The sequence below is a fragment of the Podarcis bocagei genome, assembly GCF_964188305.1.
Source record: "Podarcis bocagei genome assembly, chromosome: 6".
In the NCBI taxonomy this organism is placed as follows: domain Eukaryota; kingdom Metazoa; phylum Chordata; class Lepidosauria; order Squamata; family Lacertidae; genus Podarcis; species Podarcis bocagei.
This window is the reverse complement of record NC_138130.1, coordinates 55,657,720-55,680,225: the sequence shown is the minus strand read 5'-3', so window position 1 is coordinate 55,680,225 and position 22,506 is coordinate 55,657,720. Positions and strand designations below refer to the sequence as shown.

Genomic DNA, 22,506 nt, shown 5'->3' with positions numbered 1-22,506 from the left:
AAAAGGCCCATTCACACATTTTTTCCAGAGTTTGCAAGAGGACACACACACTCCATTCCAGCTTGCAGCCAAAGCTTTTCTCCAAACCAGGCTGGCAAGCCATCCTGCAGACCTCTTTTGAAAAAACTAAATCACTCATCTGCAGGTTTTACAAAAAACAAAAACCCTGCTGTGTGCATTCAGTTCTTTGGCAACATGTAAATGGGCTTTCTGGATCCTGGCAAAAGCCACAGCAGAGGCACATCTGCCTCTGCCTTTTAATCATTAAGGCGAGCACAAATTTGGTATGTATTACTCCAACCATTGCTATGAAAATGATTTTTTTTTAAAGGGGGCAATCAACAAAATTGTTTTACATAGTGGTGTTGTCTTCAGAGACAGAAATATTTTGCATTTTGGTAGCACCTCAGAAGGTACCATTGTTATGTGGATGGAGAAATACAGATCAATTCCAAAATTTGCTTAGCAAATAAGTGCTAAAAACAGGATAGACTGTAGCCGGAAATACATTACAGGCTTGGAATGCAAAGAGCTTGTGTCAGTGTTTCAGACAGATATGGCAGTTCTAATGGTAAGGGCTAGGGTATGGGTTATTTGTGCAAGGAGAGAAAGTCACTACTAAAAGGTAGAATTCAAAATTTCATTCAAGACAACAAACTATGGTTTGCAACTCCGCTGCAAACCAGGATCACATCCAGTACAGTGGTACCTCAGGTTAAGTACTTACCGTATTTTTTGCTCTATAAGACTCACTTTTTCCCTCCTAAAAAGTAAGCGGAAATATATGTGCATCTTACGGAGCGAATGCAGGCTGCACAGCTATCCCAGAAGCCAGAACAGCAAGAGGGATCACTGCTTTTGCTGTGCAGCGATCCCTCTTGTTGTTCTGGCTTCTGAGATTCAGAATATTTTTTTTCTTGTTTTCCTCCTCCCAAAACTAGGTGCGTCTTGTGGTCTGGTGCGTCTTATAGAGCGAAAAATACGGTGATTCGTTCCGGAGGTCCGTTCTTAACCTGAAACTGTTCTTAACCTGAAGCACCACTTTAGCTAATGGGGCCTCCTGCTGCCGCCGTGCCGCCAGAGCCCGATTTCTGTTCTTAACCTGAAGCAAAGTTTTTAACCTGAGGTACTATTTCTGGGTTAGCGGAGTCTGTAACCTGAAGCGTATGTAACCTGAGGTACCACTGTATACTGTTTTGGGGTTGCAGAGCAAGCACAAACCAAAGCTTATTATTTTGGACAAAACATCCTTATTATAGCTCTGTTAGGCATACAAGATAACCAACCCTGCCTTGTCATGTGAAGGTGGGGAGTGGGGAGGATGGGGCAGTGCAGTACACTTTAGCCTTGAAGAGAGCTTATGGCTTTTCTCAAATGAGGAAGAGGAAATAAAACATACAGAAGGGGAGGTGGTTGAACATGAGCCCAAGGCTGAGATATGATACTAACTATGGGACTTAGACACCAGACCACTTCATGTTTTTTTACAGTTTTCACATGAAAGCTAAAAAGAAACCAAAGTGTGCTCCTATATGGCTGTGCTCTAGGAGAAGGCTGCAGGTTTTGTAAAAAAAAACAACAAAAAAAAACTTCTCATCCATGGGTACACCCCCCCCCCCAGTTATGCGAAGAACCTGCACACCAGCGCTGCTAATAAGCTGATGGGTGTTTGCGGTACTTTTCTTCTAGAAAAAAAGGTGCTGGTGCTGTGTACCCTTCAGTAATCCCAGAGAAAAGCACTGAGTGTTTGGGGAATGTGCCTGTGGTAGTTGTTCTCTACACAATCAGATCAGTGCAAGCAGAGCTGCTTACAAATATTATAGTCCCTGCCTAAAGTGCTACCAGACAGAAGTGATTTCAGGATCCTCTCCATAAGTCCTATGAAATAATAATTATTATTATTAATATTATTATTACCCCACCCATCTGGCTGGGTTTTCCTAGCTGCTCTCATTTAGCCTTCAGAGAAAGAACATTCAACAGCTATCGGAGGATGTGATTAGAAAGATTTTTATTTTAATGTCTATCAGTTACATGGAACGTATCTGTCAGTTAAAAATGACAAAAACAGATTCTGGCTTGCTATCTAGGAAAAGATCATGATTAAACTTCCCAGTAAACACACCTGATTAAAAATAAATAATTTGGTTCATCGTGCCTACTTTGAAATTTGTCTGAGTGTGCATGTGTATGTATACTGTGTGTGTGTGTGTGTGTGTGTGTAGAGAAAGAGAAATAGAGAAAGAAGCACACACAGACACACGCATATAGGCTAAATAGTATGCCAAATATTGCAAGTTTTTCATTATTAAATCAGAGCACTGAGTTCAGAACAATTAGTTATCTTGCACGTGGGTTTGCATTTGGAAGTCTTTAGAGGCCGCCTGCTGCCAGGCTCTTCTGGAAATCCAGCTGGCAGTCATAAAGCTATTACTTCATTTGGTTGCATTTTGTACTTGTATCTGCCTTCTGGGTACAGAAGGCACCAGGTGAGGGCAGTGGGGGGGGGAATAAATATGTGCAGACCAGAGTTTGATTCCATATAGTACTGTTTCGTTTTAGTCAAGTTGCTCCTAAATTTATATTCATCCACAAGAGATTGTGGGTGGTATCTGATCGTGATTGTCTGCTGACACAAAGAAAATCAGTCAGCAAAACGGGGTGGGGGAAATTTCTGGCGATTCCCTCACTCCACACACAGTGGCTCACACCCCCACTAAATCTGCTCCAGAGAGGTGGAGACCCCACAGGAGAGATTTAGGGAGATTTACGGAGAGGGTTCAGGGTGCTGCAGTAGAGAAGATTGCCAAAAAATCTCTTTCTCCATTCAAGTGATGCATCATTCGCTTTGTCCATATCCTTCTTGACATTCTTCTTCCAACAGGCTTTTGGGAACTGACTTTTTTTAAGGAAAGGCCTGGAACTATGATGTTTTTATTGTAAAGATCTGTATATAATAGATCATATATATTAATGTTTTTTTTTAATTATTGCTTTTTCTATGTTTTAGCTGTAAGCCACCTTGAATCCCTGTCAGAGCAAAAGACAGAAAGCAAACAAACTGTCATATCCTGTAATGTTAGACATCACTCATTGTTTTTAGATAGACACTTAGTGATCACCATTCATAACAGTGTAACTGGTGTAAAACACCTTCAGCAGCAAAGTGAACCCCTATGTTACTATAATTCAAATTTGTAATTACATTTATCTTGCAAAACTATTTCAACTATTTAATATTTCGCAACTCATAATCCATCTGTTCTGTAGCTCTTGTTTTCATCCAACGAAAGCTCCTTTATAAAATTCAGTAAAAGCATCCCACCCCACTTACAAGCGGGAAAGAAAATCGAAGTGGTCTCAGTATACTTCCAGCAAAGGCCATGCTAGTTTCCTCAGAGAACAGAAATACCTCCACACTTATATTATAAGCAGACAATCCCAACACCAGTGCAGTGTAACCAGTGCAGAATAGACAGAGGGCCTTTCCAAATACTCTTGACAGCCCATTCTATCTCAGCAGTTGATTTAAGTGGAAGGCAAAAGAGACAGAGAGAGATAATGCCACAGCATACAAATGAAAATCTGAAAGGGTCTCTCTTCCTTGTGTTTTAAAATAAGAGATCTGGCTCTGTGGAGGTGACTCATGAGTAGAATGCCTTATGTACTGAAGGCTTGCAAAACTAAGGCCTGAACATGTAAATTAAATTGTCAACCTGTGTTGGTTTTATTACAGGCAACATAAATGACTGTTATTGCTTTTATTCTGTCTGCAATTTGTGTACAGCAATCAGCATTTTAAAGCTATAAATATACAAGCCTTTTGCTTTGCTATTCCATACAAGATTTAGTGTGCGGTGGAGCTTGGAGAGCGGCAAGTAACTGGGTGGCTGGAATGGGTAATCTCATTTCCTCTATTAGCACAAGGAAAGAGATGCTGTGGGGAGAATGGCATCCAATCAAGGTCTTTTACACACAGACCAGTTATCATGGAGTAACTATGAATCGTGTGTTGCATCCCTAGAGCTACTGCCTATGTAAAACACTTCTTGAACTAAAAAAAAAATTCAATTAGATTTCATAAGCAGCACAGCATTACTGAGAGTTAGCTCTGGGTTGACAATTTAGGAAGGACATTTTTGCCAACGTGATCTGACTCCTGGCTCAAAGGCTGGCTTTACTTTCCCTACCACTGATCAAGGCAGCTTTGTATTTAAATTAAACGCTTTCTGGGTAGCCACAGAGAAAAACAAGGAATTACATACAGGGAACTGGGTGGGATAGTGAAGGAGGGACTCTGCACGCCCTCCCTCCTCCAGCCCACTCACAAGGCAAAAGGTATCAGCTGGTTCAGGAATGGTTCCAATATGTGCCTAAAACAAGGCCCCTTGAAGCTAAAGCGGTAGCTCAAACATTCAAAGACAATCGTCCTTCAAGAAATAGTTTTTGCTTGGAACATGACAGGCAGAAAAGGTTTGTGGTACTTGCTGTTGTTCTTACACAGCTGCTATTTTTCTTTTCCAAATCAAGGCTGACCAAGAGGCGAGCCCACAACATATATGTGGGTTTGCGACTGATATACTCCATTTGCTTTGAAGTTAATCACATCCATTTTGTATTGGCTAAATTCCCTGATATCTGCAAATGTCCATGCACTTTTAAACTCTATCCCTGTATTATGGGATTAACAGCTGGGCAACCAAAGTGGATTTTATTGTGGCAGCCAAGAGACTTGTGTTTCAAAGTTGGAAGGGTAAGACCCACTGTCTATATTAAACAATGGTTTGAGGAACTGGCTCATTCAAACTCATTTCACATAGGCATCGATTCTGTGTGGATACCTATTCTGACAAATGGAGGGCTTGTATTAATTTGCATGTTTCATATAAGATCCATGTACTGTATTTGCCACTGAATTTGCAATGTGAACTGAAGGTGATTTACTCTTATTACTATTTGTATATAATGTAACAGATATTATTAATATTCCTTTTCTTCCTTAATTATATCCCCCCCTCCTTTCCCATGTTAAATTTGCAAATAAAAATAATTCTAAAAACTACTGGCAACAGGAGGGAGGGGTAAAGCCAGATAATCCTCCCACAGCTCAAAGCATCCTGAAGGAAATGCAAGCACTTGCTGGGAGTCAGTCTCTTCCACAATACCTGCAGTCCATTTAATGTGCATATGTTGACTGTCAAACAGCTTAACTAAATAGCCTTGGCCCTAGAAGTCCAATAACCGTTTCCAAAAATGAAAAAGGAATGCTAAGTTCTGGCAAAGAACTGGCAGGCACTTTGACCTTAAAACAGATTCATTTGGCAGTCAGCAAAGCTGATTTCTAAGGAACTAACTTCAATATGAGTGTGTTCAAGGCAGAGCTGCCAGACTCAACACATGGGAAGTTATAATGATAGAATTTGAGTGTGTTGTTTGAATTGTTCCAAGTACACACTTAAAATTATTTTTAAGGCTTTTAAAATTGCATTTATGCCATAATAGTTATTTTTAAGTGACATCACCATTATATTTCATAAGGGTAGTATTAAATCCTGTATTTCTGAATGGGAATGTAACTTAAGACAATGGAACATTGGTTTGCTTAGTATTAAGTATTCTTGAATTCTGCTTAAATATTTGCATAAATATTGTTTAAAGGTAAGTCACTAAGAAAGAGCATATTCCCAGTGTTTATGTGGTGGATTTTATTTATTTGGTAAAGCTCAACACAAAAAACATTCTGAGTGGTTTGCATAGAAACAGTAAAGAACAAAAATAACATTTCCTAGAAACTAAATAGAAATGAGATAGGCACAAAGAACAACTGTATATCACAACTTAACAGTGTACAAAAAAATAAAGCTTTAGAGCCAGAGTCTAGTAAAGGTTAGGTAGATAAAAGTTTCTAAGAGACATTAAAATGTCATTACTGTCTCTGCCTTATGAGTTACCACCCACCTTCTGAATCACTATCACTAAGCAGGGCCACTTCTGCATTGTCACACAGTGACAATCCACTGGTTGTCAGAAAACCAGCAATTTCTTCTTGGAAGATCATGAAGATTGGCTTGATCTATACCAGAGGATACTGTCTACTAGGTATCCTTGTTCCAAGTTGTTTGGTGTTTTAAGAACCTGTAACCTCAGCTCACCTTTGGTACTGAAAACAAATTCCTATGTTAAGAATGTGGTCCAGAGGGACCACTAATACATCTTTTGCAGCTGGCTCTGGTTGGTAGATCTTGCAAATGAAGTAAAGCCAAGCAGATTTGATTAGCCGAATGTCTGTCCACTCTTGTTCTCAAATAGGCTCACTTTTCTCTTTACACCACCTTTTTGCAAACTCCTCTTTTCTCCATTGTACAAGTGTTGACTTTGAATTACCATGGGTGTACCCCATCACAGTTGTCCTCTCCCCGCCCCCCACCAGCATGGATTTCTCTGCGGGTGGGAAACAGACCGCAAACAGCTAGTATCTGGAATTCCCAATGGGGCCACAAATTGTTAGGGAAGGGATTGCAGCCGGCCCACAATCCTTGTACAGGCCTGCTCTCTGGCAATGAAAAAATAGCTAGAGTTTTAAATCAAAAGCACTACATACATTGAAAGGAAAAGAAACCCAATGCTACAAGTTTAGGTATGCAAAGAATGCTGCCCTTGGTGACCTGAACAAATTGCTTCTAGACCATGAGCCAATTCAGTCCTACCCTCCCAGCACACCAGCAGGGAAGTAATTATCATCAACTTAAGTGAGCAAGTTCTTGACTTGAGAGCATCCAATTTAATACTGAATTCAAGATGCAGGAGGGAAGCCTGACAAGAAACTGACTACCAGTGTTAACTGCATGTGCAATGGAGAACAGAGCTCAGGATGGTTCAAAGGCGGCACAGAGCGTGATGTAATTTCCTAAAGAGCACATCTATAATTCTACACAAAAGACTGCTGTAGACCAGCTGTGTTAACACTCTCTTGTGAGGCTAATGTTTAACAGTTGTGAGAGGAGTAATGGAAGTCTACAAGAGCCTTGCAGAGCTGTACTTTTTGGTAGCATTCAGTGGCGTAGCGTGGGGGTGCAGGGGGGGCCGGCCGCACCGGGCGCAACATCTGGGGGTTAGGGTTAGGGGGCGCAAATCCATGGGTTAGGGGGTGCAAATCCATGGGTTAGGGGGCGCAAATTACTTGCCTTGCCCCGGGTGCTGACAACCCACGCTACGCCACTGGTAGCATTTCCACTTATTAAGGCATTAATATTCATATTCAACTTAATTCCTCAAGCTTCTTCCTTCTTCTATGCTGCTTCAGTGGGCAAACTGTTTTCTTCCTGTACCTCACCCTAAAGTTCCAAACTGGTGCCAACACTGTTAATTTCCAAGCACTAACAAAACATGTTGTCTTCGACTGTAGTCAAGCAAATCCTGACTAAATCTTATGAAGTTTAAATTTACAGGTATTTTCTTGATTTTTAAAATAGGCTTTAGAGATACAATAATCTCATGTGTCTGAATAGCCTGGGAGATACGTGAAGAATTTGGTTTGGAACAGAAATCACAAAGGGGATTCCCTAGATTTAAATTATACTTGACAGGTGAAATTCTGTGGTCACCTTAAAACCCTCCAGGGAAAGATTCCAAAACTCTCCTCAGTAGCTTTGTTTTCAACTCATCATGCTCTTAGGTCATATTTCCCAATAGCAAAATGGCTTTGCGGCAACTTGAACTCCTTCTAAATCTTCTGTCAGGGTGTTTTGTGTGTGTGTGTGTCTTCTTCCTTTTTATTATGACACCCTTTCAGATGTTTTAAATCATCTGCCAGGACCACCATTTCATCTTTTCCCCCCTTTAACCATGAACAGCTCATTCAGAATTTCTTCTCACATATCCCAAAGCTTTGATTATCTTTGCATAACTCCTCTTCATATCCTCCAGTTTGCTGGCTGGTAAATGCCATCAAGTGGCAAAATAGAACTAGGCCCTTGGCACTCTGCCCCAACATGGACTGATTAAAGCACCAGCACCATCTTCTTTATCGTACAAGTTTATGTCAGAAGCAGCTTCTTAAGATATGAGCTGGCTCTGGCCTTTAAGATTATTACTATTTACTATATCCTGCCCCACCTCTCAGAGAAGCCTAGGATGGCAAAACCCACAAGCAACAAAACCATCAAAATATCTAAAAGCAATTCCAATAACAGACACAGATTGCGGGAAATATCTACTTGAAAGGCTTGTTAAAAGAGTAAGGCCATTAGTAGGCAGCAAAAAGTCAACAAACATGGCATCTTTCTAATACTTAACAAGAGAAAATTTCAAAGGTAGGTGCCATGACACTAAAGGCTCAATTCCTATATTGTGCAGAATGGACTTCCTAATATGATGGTATCTTCAGGTGGCCCTCTCCTGCATTGCTCAGTGGTTGATTGGGTGGGTAATATAAGGGATGAGACTATCTTTTAGGTTTTGTATACTGGAACCAGCACCTCAAACTTAGCCCAGTTCCAAATTGGCAGCCAGGTCAGTGAGTGAAATCAGAGCTGTGATTGATGGGTGCTAGAGAGAAATGTAGTGTCATACAAGCCTCAGGGAAGACCCAAAAATAGCTTCAAAATGAGCCACAAAGTTCCTTCTTCGGGCAATGAAGGAGGATCTTCCTGGTTCGTTTTGAAGCTGATTTTGGGCTTTCCTTGGTGCCTGTGTCACTCTAGTTTTCTCACTGTAGAGTCAGACAATGGAGAAGGACTACAGGGTTCATTCTTAACAGGCTACTGCTTAATTATGGAGCTGGTTTTTCATCTTCCGTGGAAGAGAAGTGATTGTTGCCCGGAGGAAAAGAATGGAGAAATCCAAGGTTTTAGTGTAGCTGTGACCGGGTAATAGCATGTCCACCCAAAATCAAAAGGTAGCGGCAAAGACACGGGTGCATGCTCTTTCTAGCTCAGGTTCAATTTCATGTAAAAAAAAGCTGCGTTTTTAATGGGTAATTAAAAAAGAAAAACCCTCATAATGCAAATGTAAATAAAAACCCATCATTAGTATGTGCATTTTGCTGCAGTTTGGGAGAGGTTATGGTTGAGAGATTATGAACTACATGAAAAATAGCCCATACTAATATCACTGGGGGTGAGGGCTGTGAGAAAGCTGTGTATGACAACCCTGCAGTATAGTCTAGTATTGTCACTTAGTCCTTTGGTGTGTTGGGCTTTTTTTAAAAAAAGGGAAATGCAATGCAAGGGTCTGTTTAGTTGACTGAAGCAGCAATATGGGGGAATGGGGGAGATTGTTGATTTCTTTTCCATGTGCTTGGTGGGGAGCTGTAGTTCAACAACATCTGGAGGACCAAAGGTTCCCCCCACCTGAATCAAATAATACTGAGCTAGATACACCAGTTATATGTCCTGATATAAAGCAGCTTCCTATGTAAAACTATCCTGCTATGCACACATGCACCCTTCTAATATGGGAGCTTCCCATATGTGATGGGTTGGGACCATAGCGGTCAAGTGTCCCTTATTTGAAGGGACAGTCCCTTATTCCAGCGCAATGTCCCGCTGCTGTCCCTTATTGATGGATGTCCCTTAAATTTCAAAGGAAGCAGCTCCTCTCCCTCCCTCCCTCCCTGCCGGCCAGGGAGGAGGGAGGCTCCAACTGTGTTGCTCACCCAATAAGCTGCTGGCTGGGCTTTCTGCCTTTGGCACAGAGGAGCTCAGAAGTTGAACATACCTGTGCTGAGTGCTCGGATCGGAATCGGATGGATACGTCATCGACGGCCCACTCACCCTTGCCAGCAAAAAGGTCTGTCTGGAGCGGGGGCAAATGGTGTGGGAAAAGGAAAGGAGATCTCGTAGGAGGGGGGGCTTTTGAATTTGTTTTGGAGGCTCCTTCGATTGACTTATGGGGGAAAAGAAAGGAGCTGGTTGACTAAAATAGTGGGTGACTGGCGATCTTGTAGCGAGGGGGGGAGGCTGTGTGTATGTGGCTAGTTAATGCAAGCTGAGGGGGGTTTTGAATGCTGCACGGCATTTTGTTGCACGTGCTGCTGCAAACTTTGCAGTGCAAAGCCAGGCCGGGGAGCCATCTTAAGTTGAGGCTGCATAGGCCTTGTGGTGCATGAGATCAGATTCTATTCAATTGAACCTATGGTTGCAAAGTTGGTTGGACAGTGTTCTCAAAGCTACCCAGCATGTGTTTGACCAGACTGCAGGAGGACAGGAAGACTGGAGTGCCTGGAACAGGTGAGGCTACAGGTCCCTTATTTTGGCTGCTGGTCCCTTATTTTCAAATCTGTAAGTTGACAGCTATCGTTGGGAATGAACCATGAATGAAGTATTTTAGGAGTTTCCTATGCTATAATGTAGCACAGCCTCTAGAACTCCCCACACTATAGTGCAATCATATGCATGATTTCTCAGAAGTATATTAGCATAGGATCACAGCACCTTTATCTTAAGTCTTCTTTACCAGCATCTTAAAATTTCTCCATAACTAGTGATGCCTAGAATCTTTAAAGTGCCTGCAAAAAAATGAAATCCGTTCCTTTTCACATCTGAAACCACAAGCCAGGTGCCACCCTGGTGTGTGTGGCTTACATCACTTTGCAATGTACCTTTGATGGATGCAGAAACTTATGCCTAAAAAGGAACACCTGTGTTCTTAGCAACCAGGCAATCTGAATCATACTGCTATATTATACATTTGTAAGTTTACATCAACAGAATATTGGTGAGCAAATGTCTTCTTACGTCAAGGTCAGATTGCTAAACAAATTTTTACAGTTGTTAACAGTACTTATTTTACCTCCAGGAAGGGGGGAAATGATTCAAAGGGAACCAACCTGGAACCAATTCTCCCAAAGAGAGACCATAGGATACATTTATATAGCCATATTTATTCCAGCAGAACTGTATCAGTTTAACATACCTCTCAATCACGACACACTATATAGCCATTTAAATATATGGGTAATGCGTCCCTTTCTTCCCACAATAGCCATAATCCATCATCTTTCACTCAAGGAAACATGAAATGTTTCGAGCCCTTACACAATTCTCCACATAGTATTTTCTTCCATTTATTCAATGGCAGGGGGAAAGCAGATCTTCCATTAATAATAAGGCAAAGAAGATTTCAGAGGACTGTACAGACTGTGATGTGCATGCTGATTTGCAGGATTCAGGGAAGTGCAATGCAGAAGGCAGCAGGCAAGGTTCTCAACTGCTGTGGCTGCCAGGAGCACAGCTCAAGTTCAGCTGTGACCTTAAAGAGTGTCCACCAATCTTTACATGATAGAAAGTAAAACTCCTTTAGCACAGATTCGCAATAGGAGGAAAAGTAAGTCCATTTTAACATTGGGTGGCCGACCCAGAACTGTCATTCTGCAGAGCGACGCCAACAACACACTGCACCCATCCGAGGGAGCTTTGAATAGAACAATCCTTCCTTGTGCCAGAACTGCTGTGACGATAGGCATTTTGCCAACACTAAATAAAGGACTGATGTATCTTAGTAATCACGCTGATGGACCTTCATCAGTAATACTCAATGGTGTGCCCCTGATGGGTTACCTGTGGCCCTCCCAACTGGTTGGCCAATGCTCAGGGATGAGTGGGGCTGTAATTCAGCAATGCTTGGAGAGTCACAGGTTCCCCACCCTGTTCTATGCCCAACCATCTATGAAGCAAGAGAGAAGAGTGCTGGTCCCTATGGTGTGGCCCTAGGCAGCTGCCAGTTCACTTGTCTTCTGGCATGGGTCATGAAGCGCCCTGATCTAGATTACAGAACTATCTATTCCAGCCAAACATTAGTGTTATAAAAATTCTCCATTTATTACTGACCTTTCATTCTTGCATGTATGATGCACGTTTTCTGCTTCGGTGCAACACCATCTGCTACCCCAGCAGCTGCACTTACACCCAAACTTGTGCCCAAATGTACTCTTTTCTGTTGTCCTATTTAGATCAGCAATGAAGTTCTGTGTTCCAAAAACCTCACATTTAATGAATTGTTTGGTTAGTATCCCCAATCATCTCTATACTTTTTCTTATAAAATTAACTGTTTCAGGTTTTGCCTGTCACAAACAGCCACTATTTAGTAGATTAAAAATGAATATTTGGGACAAACCCAAAACCTAGTTTGACTGGTTCACTCTATGCAGAGCCAGAAAATAGTTTATATTTGACCTTGGAAACAACTTTTTGTGCAAAATGTATCTCCTCTGAAGCAGAAAATTTAATTTTGTGAAGTATGGTACAAGAAACTACAATTATTACAGTCTTGCTTTTGTGTTTATCAACACAGACTGGCCTCTGCTTTTCCTGGACCCAAGACCTGCTCCTGGGACAGCAACTTTGCATTTTTTTAAATTAAATTCTGGAATCTCTCTCCAATCACAAACTCCTTTTGAAAATAATGGGTTTTTCTTTTCTTTTCAAGAACACTGCACCTTGAAATTTGGTAAGGCCAGTGAGGATCAGTTTTTTGTGTATGAAATGGATTAAAGCCACAAACCCCTATTGCCCCAGAATAATCAACACCAAATTTTGTTACTGGGCACAATGAATAATAAAAAATGTACAGTGTTTTTATAAAATACATTTTGCTTGATTTTTAAAAGACACAATAACAGTGTAGCCCATTGTTCAGGCTAAGCATTAAAGACAGGAAAGCATTTCCATAACAGCATTTGGAGGGGGAGAAGGAGTTGATGCGGAATTGCTTCAGCTGATCAGTTCCAGTCCCAGCTATGTGGTCCTCACCACAGTAAACCACTTCCTCATGGACTGCCACCACACAGGAGCATTTTTAAACAGTGCTCACTGTAATGTATTAATCCACCTTGAGTCAAAGTTCATGCACTTGCTTTCTCAAATTGCAGCAAAATCACACAATGCATACAACTCCCTTTTAGGATGCTCTCCTTGGACAGTTGCCAGCCATGCCCAACATTCTGGCAGGGCCCACGGCTGATGCCTCCCCTTGTCTCACCTTAGAAAACTTCTGACCTAGCATTTCAAACAGTACCCTTCGAATTTCCCACAATGGCCCTGGTTTAGCATCACCCTGTGACAGGATGAGTGTTGGTTGGAGTACTGCCAAGACAGCCAGATAAGCCTGCCAGGGCCCACCAGAAGACACTTTGTACAGGCCCCCTTCAAACCTGGACACAGCCCTGCCTCCTGGGTTTCTATTATTATTATTATTATTATTATTATTATTATTATTATTATTATTATTATTATACCACCCTTCATCTGAAGATTACAGGGCAATTTACAATATACAAACACAAAAATCCGCACCATAATAACGAACAAAACAATAACCCAACACAAACAGTTTAAAAGGCCAAATACTGTTTATTAGCCAAAGGCTTAGCCAATAATGGGGGTGGGGGGACCCTGCACATAATGCTATTTTATGTTATCAATCAGCAGCAGTGCTTCAGAGAGGCTTACTCAAACCTTACTTTCTGAATTTCACTATTCAGTCAATAGCTTTCATTAGTGACTCCATGTTTACACTATAACCCTTCAAAAAGTTAAGCAGCAAAATGGAAACCCATGCTGTATACCAAATGGCTGTTATGTTCTGAAACATCCTTACACTTCCTGTAACCTGTTCCTGCTGGCGACTAGGAATGCATGCTTGGGGTGCTAATTTTCTAAAGAAATGACCTGCATTTGTCTTGAAGAGCACAAACAACTCCCCATTAACACTATTGTTTACGCAAATTGACTACCAGCTCTTCCACATTTAGATGTTCTGAATCATCCTCATTTATCTTACATAGTTAAAACTTGTTGAACACTTTTTTATCTTTCTTGTATGTGGCTGCTGCACTGGCCTGTCTCTAGTTACCCAATCCATTTTACATCACCTCATTTTTTCACATGGTACTCTCAGGTTATCCTAACTAAAATGAGAGGTAAAAAATAAATCAATGTTTTAAACAGAGGCAGCTAACACGATTTGCAGAGGGGTCTGATCTCTCACCAAGGAAAATCTTTTGGTCCCCCAGGACTCTAATTTGGGCAGCGTTGGGAAAAGAAAAACAAAAAAGTAGACACAGCACTGGGTTAGGTGGAGAGGTTTAACATCTCCATCTAGATAAGCTCCCTGATGAGGATATAAATTGCCCCCTCCCTGGTCATCAGACTGATCATTACATGAGCAGCATGGGGTGATAATCGCCTGCCCCAGCTCATCTGGGTTGGTGCCAATGGTGAATGTGGTCTTCCAGGCAAAAATGGTTAGCTACCCCATGGTTTTATAGAAAAGTTGTCTATATAACGTGAGTAACTCCAAGAGCTGCAGTGAAGGAATAAATGCAGCATTTTAAAACCAAATAATTCAAATGCAACAAAACAGAATAGAGAAAATGTGAGTATTATTAAGCATCCAATATTTACATTACTCATACTCATATTTACATATTAATTCTGCTAACATTCGTGTTTGCTAAACAAATGCTTGATATACAATAAAACACATTATCTATTCAAGAAGTAACATAAATTATTTATTCCAAATTTGATTTTAAAAATCCTTTTTATAGTTCCTTGAAAAAACATGATTTATCATTGTCAGTTTTAACTGGAATTGCGTGTTGAGTCACAGTAGCCCCCCAATAATTCACACTTCACACATCAATTTTTGTTTAAGGTTTTTGGCATAATTTTGGCCACAACTTTATTCAAATACAAAAATGTGAGTGGTTGCTTAGGCATTGGTTATGACTATCTGTCCTTGCCCTCAGGGACAGAGCTGGCCTTCCGGACACCAGCGGAAGCCAGAGGCATTCCGGACACCAGCGGAAGCCTTAGTGGGAAACAAGTATTGGGTGAGAAATAAAGCTGGGCACCAGACCATTACTTCTCACCCTCATGTTCCTGTGGGGCTTGCACGGCCCAAGTCCGACTCCGGGGACAAGGACGAAAGAATGGCAAGCCCCTGGATTTCCTTTAACGGAATTCCCATTCGCATCATTTGGAGGGATAGGCACTTACCCCTCCAAGCACCAATTTAACCAATGCCTAACCGCCAACCTTACAAGTTGTGACAATTTGCTACGCAGTAGGCAAAAACCAAATGGCACCAGCCAATCAGCCAGATGGCAAAATTCCTACCAGGCCCTCGCACCAAGGCGAACGACCCCATGACAGGCATAGCAAGGTCAAGCAATCCTTCAACACCCCCCTTAAACAAGGGAGGGAGGGCGGGTGATCCGATGCAAAACGGCCAAGAGGCCGTGCCAACGTCTGGCCCCTGTATATATAGACTCTGACCCCTCCTCCGAATTGGCAACAATCAAAACACCCCAGCAACCCAGCTTAACCATTTAAATGGCCGGGATTCAACTAAATTTGCCTAGTCACTGGAGGGTGGCCTGTTCCCAACCGCCACACGTGCTCTCTGCTAGGGAGAACACGCTTTATCTTTCTAGAGCAGCTATGCAAATTTGGTCTGAAATGACCACTGGAACAGACCAAAAGCCTATTGCGTCCAGCATCCCATAACACAAACAAATTTATGTTATTTGAAGGAGGGGAGATGCACACACAGAATGTATTATACACTGTTATTGCATCGGACATCCCATGGCTATCCACTACAATCTTCAAAGATACAGGACAAGTATATTGTTCAAACATTGTACGGCTTTTTCTATAAATTTGGCTTGCATAGTTTCATCTGTCCTGGGATGTCACTTTGCCTTTATTTATAAAGCAGAATACTTACAGAAAGTGGTGAAACTTCCAAGTGGGGTCACTTTGCAAAAGCATCCCTTCTGTGTTATGCCTTCTGGAAGACTGACTGGCAGAAAGGTTTTGCTTGTATGATGGCAGCAACTTACTGTAGTACCAACAAATATAGCCCTGTTTGGGTATGTTGTTTGCATATATGTTAGATGCAAGTAGGGTGAGCAGGGATGAATGCACTCAGCTGTCCCTGCCACTGCCATGCGCCTTACTCTCCACAAGTTGGAGGGTCAAGCCTGAAGAGGGGACCCTCTTCTACTTGAGGAGTTCGCACCAAGTGACATGGAACTCTGCAAAATTGGCATTCAAATTCAGGAAGGGAGTCTCCACTAGAAGGAGGGAGCTTTCCACTTCAGATTTCACCCTCCAGCTCATGGACCTTGGGGGGAACGGGACAGCAATTTGAGGAGAGGCACTATCATGCTCATTCTCACATGTAGCCTTTACACGCGAGCAACATACCTGAATCAGATCAACCTCAGACATGAGTACTCAAAATGCCTAGTTCTTTTATTCTCAAGGGAGGGAGAGGGAAAAGAGAGAATTTAATCTGAACCAAAAGTGTGTAGGAAGAATATTCAGCATGTAGGAGTAAGAGAATAATATTTTAGCTGGATATTGCAGCTGTCAGAGAGAATTCTGAGACTGCACTCCCACACAAAGCAGATGCATCTATTCACTTCTGATTTTAGGTGGTGTTCAAATGTTCTCCCACTTCCCAGTTACGGAAAGTGCTCAGAAAACCCTTTCCTCTGCTCATGAGCATTATGCCCTCACTGCTCTTCCAGCTTCTGAAAATTAACAAAAATGTAGATTAAGTTTATCTTTTAGAAGTTGGATGCTTGCATTGCAAATTTCAAGAAGCTTTTTGCCTTTAAAACAGATGCACACAACTCATTTCAGAATTATGTTATCCATGGCAAAATTAAAACAAATGATGATTTAATGACCACAAGTGTGTTGCTCCTGTCTTGCTCCTGCCTGTGCTACACAGGAGAGAAAACAAGCCAGAGTCCAGCTTGCCATGAGATGTAAACCCAGGCTCATGGCTGGTTTCTCTTCAACCCAGAGGTAAGACAACAAACCTTTGTTTCTCCTTCTGGTTTGTTTGGTGTGAAACAAGCTACAAGCCATCATGATGATTACAAGCCTTTCCTCTCGGCTTCCAGTTCCATGACAGTGGGAGAGCGTAGGCGATGGAAAAACAAGGATGATAGAGGGTAAATCATTCTTGCAAATTCCCCCCAAGAACGGGCTTCACTCGCACTCTGTCTCAGTACCTGGCTCTAGCTGCAGCATGGAATGCAGGAGCCAGGGAGGCGCTGAGTACAAAAGCACTTCGCGTGGCAAAAACCCTCCAATGCTGCCATTAAGAAACTGAGGTTCTCTTGTTATTCAGAGCATAACTGGACTAAAGTACAGGTGTGTGCTAGAAGAGATGAGATCGCAAACTGAAGACAAACCAACTGCAAGGACTTTAAGGTTTGAATTTGAGATAAAATTCAATTTGCACTTCATTCGGTACAAACGTCGGCGGGAAGGGGAGCCTACGGTTTGTTTATTTAAAGTTTTCCTCTCTACATTTATGATTCGGCAACCCTTCCCTGAATGTTAGTTCAAATTATACCTGTACAAGTGAGGATGGAAGAAACTGGATTTAAAATATGGATTATAACATCAAACTGAACTGTGTGTGTAAAAAAGGGGGAAAGGGAGGGAAGCTCTATTTTGCAAAAGGTTTATGATGGAGACTTAGAGCTAACTCTTCCGCATCCTTTATTATCTATGAAGTGAACTGAATAACACTAAGAGGACTTGGAATTTAATTTAACTGGAAGGATAATTGGCCATATATCTTCAGCTGGAAGGATGAAAGAAGTCTGTGAGCTGCCAAGGAACTGATAAGGTTTCTTACTAAGTCATCTATAATTCAACAGACTGCTCTTCTTCCCAGGCTGAGGGGGGGAAATGGTGACAACAGTTTATTTACTGGGACAGAGCAACTTTTGCAGCTGCTGTTCTCGGTGCAAAACAAGGAAGCATGAGATGGAGAAAGAACAAAGATATAGTTTGAGTCCCTCACTTGAAGTTTTATAAATCATTTAATGTGTCAACACAAATAGAAGTTATTAACATTGCAGTTGTTCTATAAGGGATTATTATTATGACTGGAATGTAATTGAAACTAGTAAGATTTTGGAATGCAGAAATAAAGAAAATTAGAAAGCCATCAAATCTAGCATGTGGGGGGCCTACTTTAATTAAATTATATAATTTGGTATGTGAATAATTGGTATTAATAACTGTATTATAAATTGGCATTGTTATAATGAGGCTGTTATTAGAATGTAATTGAAAACGAATAAAAAAAAATATCTATGACAAGCCTTTCCTCTCCATTGAACACATTTAAGAGCAGGAGAGGAGCAAAGAACTTTGTATGCATTCAACCATAGTTTAATTTAAACTGTGGTTTAACATTGCATGGGAAGTGGGTCAGAGGGAGGCTTGATTCACAGGGCTTCTTGGGAGAGTAAATTCCAAGGTTGGAAAGGAGCACCATGAACACGATCTTCTGCTGTCCCATATAGTATCCATGTCAAGAAGAAATTACATGACTGTAGGAAGTGGATTCATATTAAGACCAATATACTGCTCCTTCCCCACCCTGCACTTACTCACATTTACATGATAGAGTCAGTTTATGTACATCTGAACACAGGCATAGCTAATGCTTTAGCTGGCTCTCCAAGCACATAAGTAAACTGCTAAACCTGCCTCTAAGGGAGGATGACATTACATCTTCTACTGTACAAGCATCCATATTGCTCAGCTGTCTGACTAGGAAGATCCTTATTCAAACCTCACTCACACACAAAGCTCAGTGGATTACATTGGAACAGTCACTAGCTATCAGCCCAATCTACACCACAGGGTTGTTGCAAGGGTGAAATTGGGAAGTGGGAAGCATGTATGCTTGGAAGAAAGGTGGGATATTGATGTAATAAAAATGGTTGTTGCACATGTTGAATTAGAAGCAAGTGCCACTCTGAGACTTATTACCAAGTAAGTGTGCCTTACAGCCTAAATTCCCAAAGAGGGAACGGGGCTCGAATATGCCCATGTATCTCGAAAGGGCATATACATAACACACAACAGGCATGATAAATGGTGTTGTGATGTTTTAAATAAACGGATCTTTGAAATGCTGATAGATGTCTCAGTCACCACACTATTATTACCATCAAGGCAATAACATGCTTACTGAGATGCAATAAAATGGGTTGTTACATTAACAATAGCCTCCACGATAAAATAATTTGCCACCTTCTCAATTATCACAAGGAAAACATTATGCAAGGGAGTCCCAAGCTGCCATTTAAAATGTGGTGCATCAGCTTTGGCTCTCTCTGGATATCTGTATATGAGCGCAGAGGAAATGGATAGGAAGAAAGAACCAAAAAATATACCCCTTATCTGGCAAAAGGGAAGCACCTGTATTTTCTCCTTAAACAGAGGATGGGTTAGATCCAAAGGGACTTTTGTATGAACTGAAGGTATTTCTGCTTGTGCAAATAGAGTTCACAATTGTACTGAGTTACACACCTTGATCCCTGTTACAACCCTCCCCCCCCCATCACTTCTCATGTCATTCCAAAGGGTTTCTCAACCCCCCACCCCCAGGAGCACATTTGGGGGGCACAGAAAGCACAAAGATATAAGCTAAGAAAAACTGATGGAGAAATCATCTTGTGGATTAACAGATCAAATCTTATAAAATTTCTCTTAACAAGAGCTAACTATGGCTTAAATTGGAATACAGGCAGAATCACTTTCTTTTGTTTAGATGTTCTAATAGTGTCCATATCACTATTTAATGCTAACAGATGTTGAATATTGCTAAACTAAAGCAATTAGGAGCATATGGGGGAGATATGCTAAAAAAAAATACAGCTTACTTTTCATTTTTAGCTTTAGACTTAATGTAAATTATACATCTAATCCCAACTATGAATCACTATACTGATCACAGAATCATAGAACTGCAGAGCTGGAAGGGATCCAGAGGGTCATCTAGTCCAACCCCCCTTTATGCAGGAATCTCAGCTTGATCATACATGACAAATAGAGCAGCTTCTCTTGTTTTAGATACCAATATGGAGATTAACAATATCACCATGTAGTAAGCATGTCACATGTGACTTGGAAAAGATTTCATCTGTGTTGCTGAGAAGAAAGTAGCAGAAAGCATTAAATGTTTTCTGACACGTTGGAACAGCTTGCTATAAGATCAATTATCAGAGAAAGGAAATCCCATGTTTCAGGATGAAGTCCTATCCTTGGCACATGTTAGGAAGGAAGCTCAACCACATAAAACACTGCTGCTACTCCCCTCCTTCCTCTAAATATAAAAGGAACTGGCCAGCAATGGAAGGGTGATACCAGATGTGGAAGGAAACGCTTTGATCAATAACTAGAAAAATGTGTTATAATTAAGATCTACCCCTGGAAATTAAGGCACATAGCTCCTCTTCTTTCATTTGCTTTACTCATGTCAACATGACAAAAATCTGTCATCTCCTGGCCTGGTCAATAAGGAAACAGTGGTTCAGATCCAGACAAGTTCTTCCCAATTTGGTTTTGGAGAGCAGGTGGGTCACATGCAGCCGTCGACCACTCTATGCAGCCCACCAAGCCCCAGGAAGCCTGTCTGCAGTTCCCAGCTCATGAGTTATATCAGCTCTGCAGTAGTGGAAAGATGGAAACAGGGACAACAATCTTTTCTCCACTGCCCAGATGATGGCTGCTCAGCAAAGCAGCAGGGACCTTGCATGGAATGATAAACCAAACAATGGCATAACAAAAAAACGTAAGCATAAGAGTTCCGGGAGAGAATATCAAGGTCCTCCTCTGGTCCTGATGCTGAGCTGCAGTAAGGTAAGGCATGGTGTGGGCTGAATGGGTAGTCCAAACCCAGGATTGTGGCTTATCTCGCTCCAGACAAACCACAAGGGGTAACCAAGGTTACATGCTGAGTCAAGTTCAGCAGCAGAAGGTCATGAGGAGGAGCACAGGAGGAGCAATCTGCTCTCTTGAGAACACCCAGTCTTACTAAGCCATCATTTGCCTCAGTGGGATGTGCAAACTGGCTCAGTGTGTTTCTGTGCAATGTCATTGAATATCCCCAAGTTCTAGTATAAGGGATAAGGAGAAAGGGGAATATATGTGCATCTCCAATTCCTTGTTGCTACTAACACGTCTTTTATAAATATTTCAGCTGGCTATTTTGGAAGGGATTTTGCCCTCAGTCCTCTCAGAAGTCAGTTGGGGGGCAAATGTTCTCCTCACCAAGTGATCTATCTTTGAAGCCACCATTTTTTTTTAGGTGCTTGGTTCGTATCCAGCAAATGGTAACTGCAGAGCCCAGAGTTATAAGAACTGAACTATGTAGGTCTACCTGATCCCCATCACATGGTTACTACAAAGTTTAATTCTTGTTGGTAGTGTGTGCAGTGTGGACAATGATAGAGACTTGTAGGAGGACAGGAACCTCCTGGTGTCAAGTCTGCCCATTGGTTGATGAAGCTCAGTACTGTCTACAGTGACTACCAGCAGCTCCCTAGAGTTTCAATCAGGAGACTTTCCTAGCTGTGTTTTGAATTCTCGGGGATTGAACCTGAGATATTTTGGCATGCAAAGCATGTACTGAACCACTGAGCTATGGTCCTTTCCCAAAATAGGTATACCATAGAGTTGTTGTTGTTGTTGTTGTGTGGTTAAAAAAAGGAAAAAAGGAAGTGCCTGCCTTGGAGCAGAAGACTGGACATGATAATGGAGCATCTCTTACAGCTTCACGTTCTATGGCTTGAAGTCTCTCACAATGAAAAGGCAGGCTATTCATTACTGAATATTATGTATATTGCATAACAGATTGAGAAAACAGTACAATAAAATTACAGAACGTACCTCTGCTCCATGGGAAAAGCAGCTAAATGCTCTTGAAGTATTGCAACCCTAAAGCGTTGTTTTCCAGGGTCCAACAACAACAATTTATGCAGCTCACATCAAAGAACAGCGTGGCTTTTCAAGGCAATACATGTCTCTTAAGAGGATGTGTTCACCAAGCAGCTCACAAGCTGGAAATTAAGTCAAATACATATATACAGATGAGGGATAAAAAAATACACATCGAAAAAAACCATATTTTAAGTTCAATTAACATTTTATTTTAATATGGAAACAGCAAAAGGAATTTCTCTTACGGCTCAAATAACCTTACCTAATTCACAGTGCCAGTCTTACTTACGGTACAATAAGCCTCATTTGATTCAATTACTTGAAGGAGACTGAAGGCATTAAGGGAGACCATAATGCTACATCCTCACATTCAGAGATATTCTGCCACATTTAAGTATTTTTGGTGCTGGGCTTGGGGCTATTATTAGCTATATCTGGTTGCTAGGGAAGGCTTTGGTAATGACATGCACCAGCCAGAAAACAGAATCTGATTTGCAAAAGAAGTTGGGAGGGGAACAGTTTAAAATTATGGTTGAAGGGAGAAATGTATAGGTCCAGTCATATCCTGTAATTACAAAGTGGCATATCAACAGAACTGGGAAACACCTGCGCCCTGACCTTAGAACTCATTATCAAGCAAGAAGGTGGAGGTAAACACTGTATGTAACTGACCATATTTTCCGGGACAAGAAAAAAGTCATTCACCAATCAAGGACTCCTATATGCTTCATTCAG

The 22,506-nt window shown here is 41.4% G+C and overlaps 1 protein-coding gene across 8 annotated transcripts in view; it reads right to left on the bottom strand.

The window, feature by feature from the left end:
• Positions 1 to 22,506, bottom strand: part of TIAM1 (TIAM Rac1 associated GEF 1) — a 188,159-nt gene that overhangs the window by 120,243 nt on the left and 45,410 nt on the right. For 7 of the 8 annotated variants that reach the window (XM_081199515.1, XM_081199513.1, XM_081199520.1 and 4 more), the window contains exon 3: positions 21,721 to 21,890. The gene's annotated coding sequence lies outside the window, so the exon portion shown is untranslated. Of the gene's footprint in view, positions 1 to 21,720; positions 21,891 to 22,033; positions 22,144 to 22,506 lie in introns of those variants that run through there. The other variant, XM_081199516.1, reaches the window with a different exon arrangement.